This window comes from Cystoisospora suis, assembly GCF_002600585.1.
Source record: "Cystoisospora suis strain Wien I chromosome Unknown contig_631, whole genome shotgun sequence".
Classification (NCBI taxonomy): Eukaryota; Apicomplexa; class Conoidasida; order Eucoccidiorida; family Sarcocystidae; genus Cystoisospora; species Cystoisospora suis.
In genome coordinates this window covers 26,731-31,532 of record NW_027153432.1, presented here as the reverse complement: position 1 = coordinate 31,532, position 4,802 = coordinate 26,731, and the positions used below count along the sequence as shown (strand labels likewise).

The window sequence follows — 4,802 nt, the reverse complement described above, 5'->3', positions numbered from 1 at the left end:
TTCTTTCTTTCTTTCAGGAGTATCCTGGTAATTTGGAGTGGGATAATCTCGCAGCGTTTACACCAGAGAACATGGAGGGTCGTCCTCAATGGTATACAGACGTTCACTGGCCAACAAGGGTGGCTGTACAGCGTGCTTTCGAGGCAGGCATAGCAGATTTTCGTGAAGTGATTGAACGAGAGTATCACCAACTCCAAGCTGAAGATGCACAAAGAGCGAGGGAACAGCATGAAGAACGAGAAAGACAGAATCGGATGAGGAGGGGAGAAACTTACTCCTAAGTCTAAAGGTGGATGATAGATAAACACAGACATAACAAGGAAAAGAAGGAGGAGTAATAGACAGGGAAAGGGTACTACTTGGGTTCTCAAACGCATGCACACGCGTGCGTGCATGCTCTGTTGAAGGATCATACTAGAACTAGACCCCAGACAGATAGGTAAGACCTGACTAGGGGGAGTTCGTGCTGCGGAGGCCATAGGGGGTGACGAATAGAAGAAAGGCAGAAGAGACAGGGGAGAAGAGATGAGCAAGAAGAGGCTTTTATGATGATAGGGCAGTGCCATACAAGCTTCGTGATTCCTCGAGATGCGTATTGTATGGTTTGTACACAAATGACAAGATAGATTCTTCTCTCTCGTGTTTTTTCATTCCACGGCGAGCTTTCTACCTACCTACGCATGTCTCCTTTTCCGTTTCATCTTTTTCTCCCCTTCTGTCTCTGCTCGTGACCAGTCCATTCACGCAGTTGCTTCTCATTTTTTTTCCTGTTTCATTTATATCACTAGAAGCCATATCCCGGCTATTCCTGGAGGGTACTAGGGAGGAAGGGATGGGCATGATTGGTGGTCTACCTGTCCTAGGTGTTAGTTGTTTCGTAGTTCTATTCATTTGATTGCTGCATGTCTTCACATACTCAAGTAACTAGTATCTTGCCGATGCAAAAGGCTTCGTTGAGATTTGAAGGTGTAGGTGTCAAAGAGGAACACCATAGCACGCATGCAGCCACCACGCCTACAGTCATGCATGCATGCACGCACACATCGTCACCATGTTCAAATTCAGTAAGGGAGGATGGCTTTCCTCCTAGGGCCCCACCCTATCCCCTCGCTCAGATCGTGGGACCCCACTGAAGGGAAAAAAAACAACTACCACATCAAGAATTATCTTTATATGAATATACATATATATATATGTATAGGTAGGAGAAGATATATATATATATATATATGTATACAGGAAGGGTAGGGTCTCGCTTCCGTTCATTCTACTTTTGTACGGGTGGTGAAGGGTGTAGATGGAGGAAATGGGTATGAGATGCTCTGGTGTGTGCTAATGTTCTTTTTCGTCTTCCTCTTGTGACGATGATGTCGAAGAAGTCCGATGCTGAAGGAACAGATGCGCTAAGGGATTTTGAAATTCCGGTCTTCTTCTTGGGTCAGTGAGGGGAATAGATAAGGAAGGAGTGATAGAAGAGAAGAAGAAGACGGAGGTTTATCAGATCTACAATTAGCAGTTATCGTAGATCTTAAGAGGTATCGTAGAGTTTCTCTTCTTTTTCTTTCGCCCAGGGGACTGTCCCGAGAGGGAGAAGATTCCCTTATCAACAGCAATCATAATAGTACCTATCTATATGCAGGGGTTACATGCGGGAGTGTGAGAAAAGCTACGTAGACAGATAGATAGATAGAGTAAAGAGATGAACTAGATAGATGGATAGATATTGATAGACAGGTACAAAGAAAGAAAGAAAGACAACACGAAATCGTTTGTAACATCCCCGTAAACAAAATCTGGCTATTAGGGAACGTGCGAGTTTTCTACGGTCTTCGCTGTCTTTTTTCTTTCTCCTCTTTTTTCTTTCTGCTCTCTAAACGACACCTCAACATTAGGTTCCTGTCATTCATTCTTCTTGTTCTTTCTTACTTTTTCTCATCTTCATTCGTATTATGTACGATTTTGAATGAGTCATTTAACTCAGGTGGTCATGGTGAAGAACTTTCAACTCAGTCGATCTCTGACTTTTGTTTCTCTCAAATGGAAAGAGAGAGAGTTTGTCTGATCATTCATAGTCGCGAGAAAAAACATACCGGGTTGGACCATCTCCTTATCTACTTCTTTACCGCCCGTAGTCCCCGTCTAAATGCTCTCCATACATAAACAACCGGAGGCTTCGACTCTTATGCTCTACCCAGAGCAGAAACATATAGACCCTAATATACGAGCGATCCATGAGTGATGATGCCAAGAAAACATAGATCTGTCTTTCTCTCTCTATACATCACTCTCTCTCTCTCTACATGTATAAACACATACATGTACAATAAGCGTAGTTGTTAGGTTAGTTGAATTTACAAACCTTTCTGTAGCTATGAGGTTCCTTATGTATGAGAATCACCGAGAGTATCACCACGACTGCTGCCTTCTCCTTTTCTCTCTAGTTGGTAACTACTACTATTACTACTACCTCACTCTCACATACAACACCAAGGAGAAGAACGTAGACAGAAGAAGAAACTGCTCTTTTCTTCATTCATCTCCATCTGTAGTCTTTGAGAATTGAATGGCTTAGACACTTGTAGTTCCTCTGTTCCACTTCTTCAGCTCTATAAAGAGAGCCTGTTAGGGACACACAGGGTGCATGCGTTTGATTGCATGCGGTATGTTGAGCCATGGTTTCTGTTGTGTTTGGCCTCTCCTCGCCATCATGATGTGAGAGAGAAGAATGAGACAAAACGGCAGCGCTCACTAAGATGAAAATCAAGTGAAGCTATAACATACGTAAATGAAGAGAAGCTCTCAAATGAAAAAGCTTGCTTCTTTATGATCAGTAGTTCTATGCCTATCATCTATATCTCTACAGGTATATATCTATATATAGATGTACATCTATGTAGATCTATGTATGTATATCATCTATCTAGGTAGAGAGAGACTATCGGTTGAGAGATTGTCATGACTCTCTCGTGTTTTTTCCTCTTTCTGTTAAATTCAGGGTTACTACGCATTGTCTGACACCTTAAAGAAATCCCAGCCCGTCCCACACGTCACCCACCTCCCTGTATTCATGCTGTCCTTAGCTAGCGCCTATCACGCACTCGACAACTAACTCCATGCCTTCTTTAGGCTTTCATCTCCCTTTTCTATGATGGTGACAGGGGGTGTCGTGAGTAGGACGTGTCTACTCGGGCACTCCTCTATATATCGGTTGGTGGTGTGTACGTAGGAAGGCGTCTGCACGCATGCATGCATGCATGCGACAACATGTGAAAAGGAAGAGAGAAAAAAGAAGGCGAGGGATGGGGAGAAAGTCGTTCCTCCTCATAGTGTGGATGAGGCAAACTGGGGCACCTGTTCAAATGGTTTCTTTCTCATTCACTCATCTTTCTTCTTCTCCTAGTTCTACTGCTGTTCTTCTCTCTTTCAACAGCCAAGACAAAAAAGACGAAGACGAAGAAGAAAGCAAGAAAGAACACATCATCCCCATACACCTCTCTAGAATACATGTACAGGAAAGATCAAATGAAATAAACCATTCATTCAATTCTCCTCCTCTCTTCTTCTTTCCCCTCCCTGTCTCCTACCTACATCAACAGCAGCCATAGATACACATATATATATAGACATCTACTTGTCATAGATAAGGGGATATCATCATCACCACCATAGATATATGTTAGATAGACATTCATATATAGATGTTATCGGAGTGATCTTCATGTTTCTGTATAGGATCGCTGGCGTTTCAGAGGAATAAGATGAAAGCCAGTCAGTCCGTTTCAAGAAAACAGAAAGAGACAGAGATAGAGGATATACACTCCTTACACCTTTCGTCAAACTACAACTCCTTTCTCCTTCAAAGACTCCTACTATTATGACCTCGGCATGTAGGCTTCTTCAATGTTAGACTGATGAAGGGGGGGGGGGAGATCCCTCCATCCACCCGACCCTTTCTTTCCTCTGCCCCCCTGAAAGATCTCTTAGACAAAGAGAGAAATTCTCGGTCGTGCCAGAAAACCATACAAGGTGTATATTCACAGTCATATCACCAATACGTCTACCCGTGCTACTAGACTATCGAAAGCCTATAGACAGCCTACACTCTCGTCTCCATCTCCTCCGAGCCAAACTTGTCTCCAAGGTGTAGAATTCCCTGTACCTCACAATGGAATCATGAATGTCTCCCATGCATACATATATACATATATATACATTGGCATATATATATATATATATATATATATGTATAAATAGATGAGACGAAGAGAGTGAAGAGGCTTATACAGCAGAAAGGTGGGAGCCAATGAAAGCCAAGTCAAAGACACAACAAACGGAGTGAAAGAAGAAGAGGAAGAAAAAGAAAGATAAGCAGTCCTCCTTCCTCTCCGAGGCTTCCGACTGTCTATCACCTTGTCGGAAAAGATTTACGGGCGGAAGAAGAAGATAGAAGTCAAGAAGAACTCTTCTTCTTCTTCTGATGGAGACGCGTTCCAGTAAAAAGCCGAAGCCTTGGAAGCTTTCATCCTTTCTCTCTTTATCTTCTTTTCATTTCTTCAGTATGCTCTCGATTCGATTCGAAGGAGAATCCACTGAGTGGATAGAGATGGAGAGATAGATATGTCCGGTTTGATCAAGCCTGTTGTTCTTCTTGCTGTTGCTTTCTATCACCAGCCCTTTCTTATGTACACACGACAAGACTTCATACGAAGCATAGACATATATATATATATATAACTAAAGCTCGAGTTATTTATAGATATATATACACATATATATACGTGTATACACATATATGTATCTTA

At 42.3% G+C, this 4,802-nt stretch overlaps 1 protein-coding gene across 1 annotated transcript in view; it reads left to right on the top strand.

Annotated features, from left to right (window-relative positions):
* Positions 1-1,155, top strand: part of CSUI_001564 (uncharacterized protein) — an 8,611-nt gene extending 7,456 nt beyond the window's left edge. Inside the window, exon 5 of the mRNA XM_068061769.1 lies at positions 18-1,155. The gene's annotated coding sequence lies outside the window, so the exon portion shown is untranslated. The remainder of the gene's footprint in view (positions 1-17) is intronic.
* Positions 1,156-4,802: the final 3,647 nt, after the last annotated feature.